We start from the raw sequence: 17500 nt of genomic DNA, 5'->3' as shown, positions 1-17500 counted from the left end.
GCTAGCTAACACTACATAAAACAAACACAGAAGAAAGGCTAGATACGTCGGACAAGCATGTTTACCAACCGTTTAACCATTTAAATTGAAAGTAGTCGGCCGAAAACAACGAGAGGGTTTGACAACACGCACATTTAAACCTGCCGCCTTCCCCAAGTGGTACCCGGAAGTAAATTTGTTTACATGGTGACGTCACGGTGATTTGGTCTATTGGAGTAACATTAATGAAAGGACACTGATGGAGGCCATTAAGTTCATTTTTTCGATATACACTATCCTCTCTGACAGAGGTAATATGCTGAAATAATTCTTTAACAGATTTGTCTACTTGAAAACAGGAAAGACTGTCAGACTGTCCATATCTGATCAGATTTCCTCCCGACGGCCGCTTTTGCCTGTGAGCATCGGTGGGCGTGGCTTTCCAACTGTGACGCGCTCCGCAGTGTCTCTATTGGTTTGTGGACTAGAGGTTGGCATTTTCACGTCGTAGATTTTTGTCGTTGCTGTTATTTTCGAGGCTAATAGCATTAGTTCATACTTTAATCATCTCTATAGGTGGATGCAACAGCAAAGAACAAGATACAAAAGAAGTCCTGAGGATGATGCAAGTTATTAATTAACCACTGACTATGCAATACTTAATTATAGTAACTAACGTCTATGGAGTAAAGTATCAGTGAAATTGAACTAACTGTGATTTTCGAAGACCTCTGGGGGGTCCCTGGACACCAGATTAGGAACCACCGATTAAAGTGATCACCGACTGGGGGGACTGCCTGGGAAACGCCCAGTGACAGACTTAGCGGGAGGTGCTGTCGCTCTCTTTGAGCTCCACAAGCTTCTATTTATAACAGATAGCTGCAATAGCCCCGGCATAACTCAGAGAGGTGGGAGAGAGAGAGAGAGAGCAAGAGAGAGAGAGAGAGAGAGAGAGAGAGAGAGAGAGAGCAAGAGAGAGAGAGCGAGAGAGAGAGACATAGAGAGTCATATGACCTGCAGCTCATTCCAGAGATAGTGACGGACAGAGCTCTCACTCTGCGCTCCCGTTTCCCATCTATTCTTACACCGGAGCTGCAGAGAGCGTGGAGGATGTGTTGCAACACCCTCACAAGCCTCTGAACAGATTTCCGGATATCAGCATAGAATTCCTGCTAAAGGACTACAAAGCTGTCTCACCTGGAAACGAGGAGAAACACTCACTGCCACAATGCCAGAGGAGAAAGGTAATGACCTTTGTCACCTTTAATACGCTGTAACTTACTGAATGAATAGACCTTGTGGCTAATGATTTGCCTGGACTCACCTTTTACCATTTTAGATATAATTTACTCTCGTCTGTGAGTGATCATGAGTGAGTGACTTCTTCTATTCAATTGCACATAATCACCTACACATAATGTATTTGTTTGTTTATTTATTGATTGATTGATTAATTGATTGATTGATTGATTGATTGATTGATTGATTATTTTTTGACAGGGATGGACTGTAAGAATGTCCCAGAATTAAATAAAACTACCGTAAATGAAATTTCATCAGCATCCAATGTCATCCAAAAAATACATGAAAGCAGAGTTATAATTGAGTGTAAATCCAGTACATATACAAATCTAGTACATATACATTTTAAAATACAACACACGCACACACACACACACACACACACACACACACACACACACACACACACACACACACACACACACACACACACACACACACACACACACACACACACACACACACACACACACACACACACACACACACACACAATTCCTTAATAAAGAACAGTACAGAAATGCTTCCAAAGCCGGTGAGAGCATGTGGAACATTGTGGTAGGCACTGTGCATGTCATGTCCATGTGTGTGTTTCTTTCTAGTGTACAGTAGGTGTGCATTATCTAGAGCCAGTGAACAGGCCCCCTATTATGTAACCACAGCCAGAAGCCTACTGTATGTAAGCTAGTTGTTGTCTTTGAATGTGCACAACAACAACAACAACAAGAAGCAGAGGCTCCTACAGTAGGAGGCTGAATGGATGATATGCTGGCAACAGCAGTGTTGTTTTGGGCCCCTGCCTGCCTGCCTGCCTGCCTGCCTCTGTGACCGGGAGCCCGGCCATCTGGGCTACCACCAAGCCTAGAGAGCCAGGCCCCAAGGAGACATCACTGTGATATCCCTATAGTGACTTACTGCCATGCTGTCATAGTCATACACTATAATGAGATTTACACTGACCTCATTGTACTTTATGGCTTTTTTACCTGCTATGATATCACTATCATATTTGTATAGGGCCTTATAGTTTTCCTGCAGTGCTCAATAGAGTTGATAGTGAGGATAGTGAGTTGGCAGTACTTTTTGGGGGTATTTTCATCTCTTATGCTGATGGTATCACTATAATATTACTATATTATTCCTATGGTGACTTATAGTGTCTATGGACGGTGCCCATTAGTGACGTCATTGTACCTTTTTGTGATCCTTTATCTCCTATGTTTATCACTATGATATTCATATAGGGACTTGTGCGCTTGCATTGCTCAATAGTGAGCTGATAGTGACCTCAAAGTGCTTTATGTTTTTTTTCCTTTTATCTCTTATGGTGTCGACATAGCAATTCTATAGTGATTTAATGTGTGTCTTTAGTATTCAGTAGTAAGTCTATAGTGACCTGAGAGGCATGGTGTTTTCTTCATGGTATTAAATACAGGTATTTGATACATCTTTTTTAATCTCTTAAGGTACCTTCACACCAAGAGCGAAAATCGCGTTACTGGCTAGGAAATTATTCACCAAAGTTGATACATTTCAACTCGAGCGAATGAGCCGAATATCGCGTTAAAATCTTGCTTCTTTCGCCTTATTTGCGCCGCCCAGGGTCTGCTCGCGTTCGTATGTAATCTCACCGTTCGGTGTGAACGCCCAGTTATGGTTTTCCTATAATATTCCTATAGGGACCTATAGTCTGTCTGTGGTATTGAGAAGAAGCATACCAGCATGCATGCACAGTGTGGTAGTGGTAGTGACAGATGCCCCAACACCCTCCAATCATCCCCCAAACCACACACACATACACACACACACACACACACACACACAGACACACATTACACACAGTCCGGTGTCGTGTCCTGAACAGCCTTGTTAAAGCCATCCAGTATCAGCTATGTCTCACGTTCTAAATGGAGGGCTGTAACTGTGTGTGTTGTGTAGAGCAGAGAGGTGTAACTGTGTGTTGTGTGATGTGTGTGTAACTGTGTGTTGTGTAGAGCCGGGAGGTGTAACTGTGTGTTGTGTGATGTGTGTGTAACTGTGTGTTGTGTAGAGCAGAGAGGTGTAACTGTGTGTTGTGTGATGTGTGTGTAACTGTGTGTTGTGTAGAGCAGGGAGGTGTAACTGTGTGTTGTGTGTTGTGTAACTGTGTGTTGTGTGTTGTGTAACTGTGTGTTGTGTAGAGCAGGGAGGTGTAACTGTGTGTTGTGTGATGTGTGTGTAACTGTGTGTTGTGTAGAGCAGGGAGGTGTAACTGTGTGTTGTGTGATGTGTGTGTAACTGTGTGTTGTGTAGAGCAGGGAGGTGTAACTGTGTGTTGTGTGATGTGTGTCTAACTGTGTGTTGTGTATAGCAGAGAGGTGTAACTGTGTGTTGTGTGTTGTGTAACTGTGTGTTGTGTAGAGCAGGGAGGTGTAACTGTGTGTTGTGTGATGTGTGTGTAACTGTGTGTTGTGTAGAGCAGGGAGGTGTGGAGTACCATCACAATGCAGCAAAGCCTATACAGTTTAGTGGTGAGGACAGACAGGCGACACAGACACACACACACACCCAGCCCACGTGCTTCCATACACACACAAACAGACATGTACAGGATGCACGATATTGGATTTTTTTGCTGATATCCGTATTATCCCATATGCCGATATTGTCCAACTCTTTTGGCCGATTGCCAATTTGCCATTTTTCCCACCTAATAATCAAGTCCCTCCTGTTGTGGAATTAACACATTATTATTTATGCCTACTCTTATCATGATGGCCCACTGGCAGATGCAGACATAAATACAACGCTTTACAAAATGGACACATTCACTGGGCAAAATAAAAAAAACTACCGGTACTTCAACTTAGGTTATGTAAAACATGCCATATTTTTTTAATTAATGTAACATTTTCTTTCAAACAAAACCAGCATTGATCATTTGGGCATAATTAAAGCGTCATTTTAGAAATATTTATTTTGGGTCGATGGCGATATTTCAATTTAAAGCCTTTATCGGCGGATACGGATGACGTGCCGATATCATCGTGCATCCCCAATGTGCGCACGCATGCAGAACACAGATACATGCTTCAAGCATGCATTTCATATTTTTATGACATTCTTGCCATTCAAACATCTTTATAAATGCTCACACACATCGTGCACACACACACACACACACACACACACACACACACACACACACACACACACACACACACACACACACATTGCACATGCACAAACCATGGACACACACATCCACACACACACACACACACACACACTCTCCACGTGAGGCTGCGTGTCAGTCTGAGCCAAGGGCAGTGTATCCTGGGTGTGTGATGTAATGTTGGCTGCCTGTCAGCAGTCACAGCGACGCCCGGCACTATTTTGCAGCAGCCGGTAAACAAACCGTCCGCCTGTCAATCCCTTCACCAGCAACATCCCCATTCGCCTTTTTCACATGGAGCCATTTTGTGTCTAAACGGCAGGGTAAACACAGGTGCAACCAAAACATTAATGCGGGCCCCAGCACTGGAACGCCTACAGTAAATGGATTGAAAGTTGGAAACCCTCATTAATGTTTTGGTTGCACCTGTGTTTACTGTTTACCCTGCCTTTTAGGCACAAAATGGCTGCTGTGAAAAAGGCCCAGTCCACCTCCGTCAACTGAAATAAATGGGTTTTCTTACTTTTCATTTGTCATATTTAGTCAAAGTGATTTTGTGGGTTTCACATCATACATTAGTAAATCCACCCTTCCCCATTCTCATGAATTTATCATTATCAAATGAGTTATGATACCTTTTGATCGAGTACCACCCCCCCAGCCCCAGATACATTGTGTGTCCCTGGGGAATTTGGTTTGGTACGTAGTGGTACTTGGTCGGAAAAGTTTGGGAACCCCTGTTCTAGTACATTTATCATGCTTCAATGTACAAGCTATACTTAGTGTCATCCGCTTGGGAAACTCATGTTGAGTGTTGCGTTGCAGCAGGCGGGTACAGATGGCTTATTTTCCACACCACTGGGCTCACGTCGGGTGACAGAATCCGCTGCTGCTCGCCTGTATTGAAGAGGCTCTGCGTTCCCTCTGAGTTAGTCCTGTCAGCAATATCCATCACTATTATTCACTATGATGTTCGAGGATGGGGTCAAATCAGTACAGTATCATATTGGAATGAGGGCCTTGCTCATCAACTTACATGAGATCTCTACATACTGATCTCTACATACTGATCTCTACATACTGATCCCTACATACTGATCCTTACTGTACATACTGATCTCTACATACTGATCTCTACTGTACATACTGATCCCTACATACTGATCCTTACTGTACATACTGATCTCTACATACTGATCTCTACTGTACATACTGATCTCTACATACTGATCCCTACATACTGATCCCTACATACTGATCCTTACTGTACATACTGATCTCTACATACTGATCTCTACTGTACATACTGATCTCTACATACTGATCCCTACATACTGATCCCTACATACTGATCCTTACTGTACATACTGATCCCTACATACTGATCTCTATATTGATCCTACATACTGATCTCTACATACTGATCCCTACATACTGATCTCTACATACTGATCTCTACATACTGATCCCTACATACTGATCCCTACATACTGATCTCTACATACTGATCTCTACATACTGATCCCTACATACTGATCCCTACATACTGATCTCTACATACTGATCTCTACATACTTATCTCTACATACTGATCTCTACATACTGATCTCTACATACTGATCCCTACATACTGATCTCTACATACTGATCTCTACATACTGTACTGATCTCTACATACTGATCCCTACATACTGATCCCTACATACTGATCCCTACATACTGATCCCTACATACTGATCTCTACATACTGATTCCTACATACTGATCCCTACATACTGATTCCTACATACTATAATGTAATAATGTGTTTGAACAGGCCATCTCCTTGTGTGGATGCTGATCATGTAGTAATGTGTTTGACCAGGCCATCTCCCTGTGTGGATGCTGATCATGTAGTAATGTGTTTGTGTGGTACCGGACCATCTCCCTTAGGTGCTAAACCTGCTTCGTGCACAGTGACATGCTGGTGTTTTTGTAAGCAGCTGTACTTAAACAGCTGACGCGCTGCTTTCCACAGAGGCTGTATGGCTGAGTCATGCTGCTCCCGGCTGGGTTAAATGCATACAGTCACTGGCTCTCTGTCACTCCAGCAATGTCACCGCTGCCGACGCATCGCCTTCTGTCATCAGCTCTCTGTCTCACACACCCTAATTACAGCCATGCGTCATGTCAGGCCCACACATGCATCTGCACACACACACATGTAAACACTGGTTTTCTGCTGAATCACTGTCTATTCTGCTGTCACACATGCATCTGGACACACACACACACACACACACACACACACACACACACAGGCATGTAAACACAGATTTTCTGCTGAATCACTATTCTGTACTCCAGTTACGTGATCCCTGCTATTATGCCATACTGTCACCCAGACAGCTTTACTGCTGAGAGCATCACACATTCTCTTATCTTCTGTTTAACTCTCCCTCCTATCTATCTATAAATAAATAAATAAATAAATAAATAAATAAATATAAAATCTGTAAGAAAAAGAACAGATTTCAGTTAGTGAAATCAGTGTGTGAATGCGTGCACACTGGGAAGTCATCTCTTCCAGTGGAGACCATGGCAGGCACAGTGACAGGTGATTGCTACATTGGCTACTAGCTAGCGAACTACTGCAATAAAGTTGGGTTGGTTTGGGCAGCGGCGGGAGGGGGGGTCATGAACCCCAGCCTAAAGTTTTTGGGGGGGTCGTGGCTCCAAAAGGTTGACAACCACTGTTCTAGAGCATAGCTCAAATGCAGAGGATGAATTACCCCACAGGGACAATAAAGGATAACGTATTTAGTATTATTTACATTTAATATACTGTACACGGTTCTATGTAGTGGTGTCATAATTAACTTTGACCCTACTTTTGTACCATTGCAAAAGATTCAGTACTGAATTTTGACATAATACTGTGTACAGTATATGATTTAGTGTGGTATATAGCATGCATATGATATACTGTAGAATGATATAGGGATGTATATGATGTTAGTATGGGATATGGCATGTATATGATACAATATGGCATGTTCACATAATGTAGTAAGTAATAATAAATGTCATGTGTATGATGTAGTAGTATTACATGACACATAATATGACATGGTTATGTAAAATCCTATGAGACATGCTTGTGATAAAAAGGCTATAAAAGCTAGAGGGGCACTCGGAGAGCACAGACCTATCAGCAGACAGGCCAAAGTCCAGTCTGCTATGATATGCAAATGTTGTGAGTCAGATCGGATCCACTCCAAAATGTAATGGCTTCTTCCTTGTTTCATAAAAAAAATCGCCCCAATAGTTTTTCCGCAATCCTGCTAACAGACAACCATATAGACAAATGGCACTGAAATCATAATCTCCTTGGTGGAGCTAGTAATAAACTGGGCTTGATGAGGTATCATATTATTAGTATTGAATCTTTAGTTTAGTCAATGTATTGGTTTTGTGACAATACTATACTATGATGACATTCCAAGGAAATTGAGGGGGAAAAGGAAAAGGAATGACAGCGATGAAACTTGGGAGCATGATCTATGAAAATAATATATAAATTCACACCCCTTTGTATGTCAAGTCTTTGAAAGTGCTTCATTTTGAATTTCCTAGGTTTATTCTAAGTGTATTTTGGGAACGATATGCTATTAAAACAGCTGCACTGCAGAACCTTGATACACTCTATAGAGCCGACGATATGGCAGCAGCACACTGTTGATTGAAAACTTATTGTGAAATACTGTATGGGGGTGTCATCATCAGCATGGGGTGGGGTTTTTCCTCGTGTCTTCACCCTCTGTCTTTCTGTTTGTCTGATATCTCTCGCTGTCTCACACAGCATGTTGTGTCAAAGCTTCGCTAGCTCTCAAACAGCATCATCGCATAAGCCTGTCTCTCTGTTATGAGGCAGAAAACAACCGTTAAATAGGATTATGTTGGAGTGTGTACAAAGCATGCAGGCTAATCGGCATTTTATATGCTCGGTCAAGGTTTCTGGACACGTTTCTCTTCCTTGACCAGCTGAAATCAGAGAGAGGGATGTTAACCAGCTGAAATCAGAGAGAGGGATGTTAACCAGATGAAATCAGAGAGAGGGATGATAATCAGCTGACATCAGAGAGAGGGTTGATAATCAGCTGAAATCAGAGAGAGGGATGATAATCAGCTGACATCAGAGAGAGGGTTGATAATCAGTTGAAATCAGAGAGAGGGATGATAATCAGCTGACATCAGAGAGAGGGATGATAATCAGCTGAAATCAGAGAGAGGGATGTTAACCAGCTGAAATCAGAGAGAGGGATGTTAACCAGATGAAATCAGAGAGAGGGATGATAATCAGCTGACATCAGAGAGAGGGATGATAATCAGCTGAAATCAGAGAGAGGGATGTTAACCAGCTGAAATCAGAGAGAGGGATGTTAACCAGCTGACATCAGAGAGAGGGATGTTAACCAGCTGAAATCAGAGAGAGGGATGTTAACCAGCTGACATCAGAGAGAGGGATGTTAACCAGCTGAAATCAGAGAGAGGGATGTTAACCAGCTGAAATCAGAGAGAGGGATGTTAACCAGCTGAAATCAGAGAGAGGGATGTTAACCAGCTGAAATCAGAGAGAGGGATGTTAACCAGCCGACATCAGAGAGAGGGATGATAATCAGTTGACATCAGAGAGAGGGATGTTAACCAGCTGAAATCAGAGAGAGGGATGTTAACCAGCTGAAATCAGAGAGAGGGATGTTAACCAGCTGAAATCAGAGAGAGGGATGTTAACCAGCTGAAATCAGAGAGAGGGATGTTAACCAGCTGACATCAGAGAGAGGGATGTTAACCAGCTGAAATCAGAGAGAGGGATGTTAACCAGCTGACATCAGAGAGAGGGATGTTAACCAGCTGAAATCAGAGAGAGGGATGTTAACCAGCTGAAATCAGAGAGAGGGATGTTAACCAGCTGAAATCAGAGAGAGGGATGTTAACCAGCTGAAATCAGAGAGAGGGATGTTAACCAGCCGACATCAGAGAGAGGGATGATAATCAGTTGACATCAGAGAGAGGGATGTTAACCAGCTGAAATCAGAGAGAGGGATGTTAACCAGCTGAAATCAGAGAGAGGGATGCGGCAGTTTGACTCGTGACAAATGCATGGGAGCATTCCAGTAGAGGCAGCTGCAGGCACACGTGGGACTATCTGTAGGCAGTGTTTGTCTGCCACGTGAAAGAAAATATTCAGCCAGTCATCTGTCACAGGAATGGTAGGAATCATATGTTCTCACACAAAGGCCATTATTCATTAGACGGCTATTACCCACCGTTTCAGCTTCACTTTAGTGACTATACGAGTGCAGTTTAGCATCGATTTATTGACCAAGCTAAATCTCTTCCTATAGGCTCAGTGTGCACTCTTTGAAGCACTTGTAAAAACAAACTGTTTTGGCTTTGTTTTTACTTGGACTTGTCTTATGTTATGTTTTCCTTTTTGTTTTAATTGTCCGTGCATGTCCTCATTTTGTTTCATTCTTTTTTTGTCTTTTTTCGATAGATTTTATTCACATTTTTATGTAGGATTGCTTACAGTTTTTGTGATCTTGTAAAACACTTTTGTATGTGTGTTTTCATAAGTGGTCTATATATAAATACGATCATTATTATAGTAATAGTGTAGTAATAGTAGTAGTAGTAGTAGTAGTAGTAGTAGTAGTAAATTCCAATGTCAAAACCTCAGCCCTTGAGAAATCAGTCATTTCCTATCCATGTCTGTTTATGTGACGTGACCTTTCCTTTATAAGGGACGAGCCAACAAGGTTGCCTTGGTGTCATTTTGCCAGTGGGGTCAGAGGTCAGCTTTCTGTAGTGGTTGACCCCAGGGTGAGAGGTGACCCTCCTGCTGCCACGGTCAGGTTGCAGGCGTGACAGCACAGGTGGACGACAGGGGGGGGGGGGTCGATCTTATCAAGGAGAGCAGGAGAGACCATACTGTAGCTCATAAAGTGGGTTTATAGTCCCATAAGCTATACATTAGCTCATACATCTTTGTACAGCTATTTCTCAGCTCCTTTTCCCAGCTTTTACCATGAGACTTTCATTCCGGAATTTTGGCCTATAGGCTCCATTCCGGTTTTCCTCGTCTGTAGAGAGGGTGAGATAATGGAGTAGGTTTTGTGTTGGGATGAAGTATAGGAAACTGTAAGGTAAAGCCACGTGTCTGCAGGTCCTTAATATGTCATAATCATTTAGACTCAAAGGTATTGAATTAATACAATACCTTAAGCAGTCTTAAATTCTGTTTTAGAGGACCTGCAAATGTGGTTTCTTGGTGCACACTTTCTCCGGAAATAAAATTAGCCAGTCATGCAGTTATTGTTTTCAATTTTACGTTCTGGCAACTGAAAGGCCATAAAGTTAATTCAAACCTGCATTAAAAAAGTTCTTAAAATTCACTTACCGGCCTGTAAAGGGGAAGGTTAGCCTGTGAGCCACTTCTGCTCTGATAGCATTGTCCATGTTAGCATAAATCCCATAGACATTACATTAAGACCTTGGTTGAAGCAGGCCACACAGTAACTAATCATTTGAATCCCAAACCCTGAGGCCCAGTAGCTAGTTTGCTTTTGGAGCTTTTAGAGAAGTGTTAGCAAGTTTAGCGTACCAGCCAATGACGCTTTTAGCCGGTATGATGCTGATTGAGCTCTATTCAAGGCAAAGACAAACTGTTTAGCTGTCACATGCAAGGTTAACCGAAGCCCTTTTGCATGATATTTTGCAGATTTGGGAACCCCACCTTCATTTGGGTTGTTAGAAAAAAACAGTTGGACCACCTAGTTGCATGGACCACCTAGTTTTTGGAGGTGTCTGTTATTGTGCATGGGTGTAACAATGGAATCATTTTTGGAAGTGTCTGCATGGGTGTAACAATGGAATAGTTTTTGTGCTCACTGCTACAGTGTCTCGACAGTTCTACACTCTTCCCAAAGAACACTTGAAGAACCCTCCTTTCCCTGTGTGTATTTACTGGAAACCAACATAATGATCAACATAAGAACAACATGGGGGGGGGTTACATTCATATGTTTAAGATGGCATAGGAAAGTGAATGTCCCCAAGGTCGTCAGCTTGGCCACCAGTAAGGAAGGACTCCTGCCGTGGTAATGTGAGCTTTTTGATCCCCTGCCCACCCCCACCTTTTCTGCAGATGGTTCACACCAGGAATGCTGCAGAGCACCATGGGATCCCCGCGAGCTGAGGGAACACTCTATTTTTAGGGGGGTGCACTGCTCGAACATGGCTCCTGGAGAATGAATCTGAGATACGGCTGCGTGTATGTTCCGCTGCCCGTGGTTCCTCCTCATACGTGCTGTAGAAGCCTTTTCCTGTTGTGGTGTTGACTTGTTTGTGTAGGCAAGAGGTAGAGAAGGTGTGTGTGTGTCTGTCTGTGTGACAGAGGGAGTGTTGGAGGGTATATACAGTAATGTCCCAAGTCATATCAGAATTTGACAGCCACTCCTGGGATCAAACTTCAGACCTTTGAAACCACTAGGCTGGCTACCCTGCCACTCCTCGCCCTAATGCCACATTCACGTCGTATCGAAAGAAGAGAAAGAATATGACATCTCGTTGCTAAAACTAGGAAGTGTATAACTCATTGGAATGTCGACATCAGTGCTACACGCCAGCCTCTCTAGCGTCTATTGGCTGATCTTTGAGCCAGGGGATGTCACCTTCTATAGAGTACAACGGGTGGTGCACATCACCTTGCACAAAGACCAGCCAATAGCAGAAGGCCAGTTCAGAAATTGAAGAAATTGCGACACCACAGCTAGCAAAAATCTAAATGATCAGCTACATGTATCTTCACACTAATGCAATCAACTCTACTTCTGTGGTCTGTTAATGGTTGCTTTTGAAGTAACTTGTTAAAGAGTTGTCGCAAGAGGCTAACATTTAGCACTATGGATGTGGCCATTCCAACGAGTTAAATGTGTCGACACTTCCTAGTTGTAGCAACGAGATGTCATCGCCTTCTTCCGATACGACGTGAACGTGACATTATGGGTGGCATGGGTAGCCTAGAGCTTTGAAGTTCTTGAGTACGATCCCAGCAGTGTCCATGGGAGATAGAGCCAATTTTGTCCAAGCTACGCAGCTATTCACCTTATTCCTGGACTTACGTTTCCCACGATTCTCAGTGTTTGCTGGTTGTCGACTTCCTGTTTACATTTTTTTCACTAGCAAGGACGTGCGCGCCGCTGTCAAAGAGTGGGGAACGTTTGGCTTATTTTATCCGAAATGGCTAAAAATAGTAACGTTGTGTGGTTGCATAGCGGCGATATTTTACAAAAACGAGGTGAATGTCAATTCACTGGTACTGTATGGGCTTATTTTAGCCGAAATTGCTAAAAATAGTATGTGGTTGCATAGCGGCCGCTTTTGTTTTGAAGGCTAAACGTCCAAACCGGAACTCTTATTATTTGGTCATTGAACAGAGCTTTAGCGGTCTCTCTCTTTCAAGATTCGAGATATTGTCACTCCGTTTTATTGTGCTGGGGTGCTCCATTACAAGACATAGGTAGGTACAAAGTCACAACAATTATTATGATTATTTTCAGTCTCTTTCGCTATGAACGGTCCTGGGCGGAAACAGGCAACCGGCAGCTGGAAACAGGGAGGGAGGGTGTCATGGAAGCGTCCACGGTCTCACCAGGAAACTCGCGAATACGCCTCTGTTTGGGCAAGTGTGTGGTATACAGTACGTGCATGTACTGTATGTAGGTGGCAAGCTGCAAACCTCCATCGAAGTCTGCGTGTCTTTTCCCCAAAGGCTTGCAGTGGTGTGAGTGCATGCAGTACAGATACAGCATGCCCGCCGCGTCGCATAGCTCAGATAGCTGCCTGGCTGGCGGTGACCTTTGGGACAACGGCCCCAGTGGTGGCCGTCAGCCAGGGAACACGCACCAGAGAGGCTGATTGATGATGTGGACAACTGGGCCTGGAGAGGAGATGGATGGAGGGGAGCTGAGGGTTTCTCCCTGTCCTCCATCACACACTGTGAAGACTCATTTCTTCCACCAGTAGCTTACGTCACCCTCTTCATAATGAATGATCTCCCCTCTCTACTACGTCCTCTACTTGATCTCTTAAAGCGTCCACTTTCTCTCTCTCCTATGCCCTTATTCCATTTTACCATGCAGCACTCCATGGAACATTGTGAGGTCATAAAAGGCCTTGACCTTTGACCCCCCTTTCTACTGTATGCTGACATGATCAGGAGTTAATGGCCACTTGGGGCAAAAGTGAGGGGGGTAAAAAATGTGTACCCATTTCCCGCTGTTCAGTTTTATTCGTTGAGTTGTCACATCAGGCGTGAATGTGACCACTGCCCCCTGTGGTGTGGGTCAGCGCACATGATTTGTGGGTAGCCAATGACTGGAGGATTCTGGGAGAGGAGAGAGAGCTGTGTTTGATCAGCCTGAAGCAGTAGAAGCTGTTGGCACTTTGCAAACAACTTGCATAAGAAATAATATGGTAAAAAAAAAACTCAACAATGGAAAGTGGAAGTTATTGTTTTCACATAACCATCTGGGAACGCACGTGGGGAAGCGTTTCAGAGGGCAGGCACTTTCAAAAAATACCTGGCAGGTGATTGGATGAGGTCAAAGAGAATGATTGGATGAAACATGTGTCTATCACATTTATCACGGGCTCGCTTCTCGCTGGCGGCACACCAAAGCCCGCCCATAGCTGCCTCATAGGATGCTGATTGGTGCGAACCACTGGCGGTTCTGATTCAAACCAATAAGATTGGAGCGTGGCAAGATGGATTTGTGATCGTGATCTCATAATCTTGCGCGAATCCATCTTAGAGTGGAAGTTGAACTGACTGCAAAGAGAGATATGGGAAAATGGTCCCATCCTTTTTTATGAGGCTAAAGAAATCCTTGTGATTATCATGATATTGATTTCAACCATATCGTCCTGCCCTGCCCTATCACTGAGGTGCCCTTGGGCAAGGCCCTTAACCCCAACCGCTCCAGTGGAGCTGCTCCGTGGCCAGCAGATCAGACTGTGGTCAGCTTCCAGGTGTGAATGTGTGTGAATGTGAACGTGTCACTCCTGAAAAAGAGAGCATTGCTCTCAGTGAGACTCCCCATGTATAAATAAAGGTTAAAAAATATCCAATAGAAATGGCTCTGTAAAGTACAAAAATGACCATAACAATCCAATCTTCTGGAAAACATTCTTGATGGTTTGAAAGTTTGATGATCTAGGACTGTTGCACCCAGTCACTTTGGTCAAGAGCTTTGATGTAGAGCAGGGTTTGAAATGGGTTGAGACGGAGGAATATGCATTATTCATTTGGTCCTCTAACTAGGCTATAACTGTATAAAGCTGCTGTAGGTGCATTTTGAAGGAAAGATCTCTGTGAATATTCAAACCAACACAAGGAATGACATACCTCTCAGGCTCCCACTGACTCCTCCTAATTGGTACTTCCATGTTGGCTTAATTTTTCAGAACTGGATGTTGGGGCTTGATCAGGCAGTAAAGACATGCAGGATCCCTCCAACAGGTGCAAGGACGGAGCAATGCATGCTGGTCCTTAGCTACCAATCCCTTCTGTCTCCTCTCCTCCTCCCATCTCTCTCTCCCCCTCTCTCTCTCTCTCTCTCTCTCCCCCATCTCTCTCTCCCCCTCTCTCTCTTTCTCTCTCTCTCTCTCGGACCCTCGCCTTTGCCACATGGTTGCAATCAGACCTTTTGTTTTTTTATGAGGACGCGAGACTTTCCCCTCCTAAATTCTTGTCTTTATTGGCCGGCGTGCCCCACATGTACACGCTCAGGACGGGGCGGCTTACACGCCAGTAAAGCATCGTTCAACTTCCTATCTGTGAAATCTCGGAGCGAGTGAAAACACTTCAGTGGATTCTAGCGTCAAATCCAAAGAAAACTCTGCGGAGAATGTCCATCGCTCTGATGTTTTGATTATATTTGCTGACCTCAGGAATGTCCAGTGTCTCCGAGCTGCTCGCTTTGCTCGTAACCTGTAAGTATCCATTTAAAGTCCGATTTGGGGATCGGACTGTTGAAAAAACTCTGGACAAAACACTGGAATCATGCCTGTCTAAATATAATCATTATCATCCTAAGGAGATCTAAGGTTGTTCAGGAGGCTGTTTGTCTTAGACACACACACGCACATACATATTCTCTCACAAACGTACCATTTTTGCTACTGCAGTTGGACGCAAATACATTCTCGTAAACAAAAATTAACTTTCAAAATGCAAAAAAAAGTCCAATTGTAATACCTGCTTCCAACACTAAAGCCCCCCACACATGAGTGAACTAAACTATAGAGTAAGTGGTGCTTATAGTTCAGTGAAGATCAGACCATCTTTAGAAGAGCCATTATCTAATCATAATGTCTTTATGAGGGGAGGTGCTACAGCAGAATAAGATATGGACATTTTCAGCTATCTTTATTCAAGAGCGCGCTCTATCAATTTGAGAGCAGGATTTATTGATTCATTGATTTTGTAAGGCTTTCCCTCAAACCCCGCCCTCACACTCAAATAGCCGCCCGCTCACGCTTAGGCCCAGTCTCGACCAAAGATTCAAGACCAGTCAAGTTGAAACTTGCAACTACTTGCAACCAGCACCTGTGACTTGACAATTAATATTGATCTAGAGAGAAACAGGAGAAAGAAAAGAAAAACAGAGAGAAAGAAACAAGTGACTTACTGATCAGATTTACCCTTCAAGCATCTCCCTACTATTCATAAAGTCCCCTAGTATTGGCAGTATTGGCAGTATGGTGAGGAGAGTCATGTTAGTATTGGCAGTATTGGAAGAGTCATGCTACAACAATAGCTGTGAAAATGGGAAATGGCCCACAACAGTACACGAAGCAAAGCATTGCAGCTCCAGCCAAGCTGTTGCTGTTTACTTGTTGTTGTTTATATTGAATCTCATTCATTTTGCTGCCCTCGGCTTTGACAATGTGTGGAACCACCGGTGCCAATAAAACATAAAACACCCAGTGAACTGAGTCACGCTGAGAGAAGGAGAACGACCAGAAGAAACAACTTCTTGGAAACAATTCTGCTCGCCTTGGAGCTATTATCCCAATGTTCCCCCTCTCTCTCTCTCTCTCTCTCTCTCTCGCTCTCTCTCTCTCTCTCTCTCTCTCTCTCTCTCTCTCTGATTCAATTGATGAAGTCCCCCCTTTCCAAGCCCAATTAGCGGTAACCGTGGAAACCGATGAAACCGGTCGGACAACACAAACGTTTCCCCTGATGAGACAAAGGGGCCTCTCTCATTCGGGGCTGATCCCCGGTCAGTATTGGAGGTGACGTGAATCCATGAGTATGCGTGCGTATCATGTGGCGGTCAGGATGAAAGAGGGGGAGGGAGGGGCGAGGCGCTGGAAGATGACATGGGTGATGTGTGCTGCGCCGCGTGCGTTTGGGGTCGAGGGATGCTGTCACGATGTTTCATCACCGTCCATCCACATCAATGTCCATGTTCCCTCAGCAGGTTCCCCCAGTCCTATGTTCCCTCAGCCCTGTGTTCCCTCAGCCCTATGTTCACTCGGCCCTATGTTCCCTCAGCCCTATGTTCCCTCAGCCCTATGTTCCCCCAGTCATATGTTCCCTCAGCCCTGTGTTCCCTCAGCCCTGTGTTCCCTCAGCCCTATGTTCCCTCAATCTGAGAACCCAGAGTCTATTTTTATTTGACAAATAGACTCTGGGAGAGCCCTACTGTTTTTCCCGGCTTCCTGTACAGCGCACCTATCCTGCCACCATCACTTCCTTTTCCGCGTCCATTTCCAGATTGATGTTCCCTCAGTCCTATGTTCCCTTGGCCCTATGTTCCCCCAGCACTATGTTCCCTAAGCCCTATGTTCCCCCATTCCTATGTTCCCTCGGCCCTATGTTCCCCCAGTCCTATGTTCCATCATGTTCCCCCAGTCCTATGCTCCATCAGCCCTATGTTCCCTTGGCCCTATGTTCCCCCAGCACTATGTTTCCTAAGGCCCATGTTCCCTCGGCCCTATGTTCCCCCAGTCCTA

The 17500-nt window shown here is 44.0% G+C and overlaps 1 protein-coding gene across 1 annotated transcript in view; it reads left to right on the top strand.

The window, feature by feature from the left end:
* ablim2 (actin binding LIM protein family, member 2) overlaps positions 1-17500 on the top strand; it is a 131459-nt gene that overhangs the window by 37042 nt on the left and 76917 nt on the right. The window lies entirely within an intron of this gene.

Source organism: Poromitra crassiceps (assembly GCF_964638095.1).
Source record: "Poromitra crassiceps genome assembly, chromosome: 7".
Lineage (NCBI taxonomy): Eukaryota > Metazoa > Chordata > Actinopteri > Beryciformes > Melamphaidae > Poromitra > Poromitra crassiceps.
Note: the sequence above shows the minus strand (reverse complement) of the source record. Positions and strands in the feature narration are given on the sequence as shown.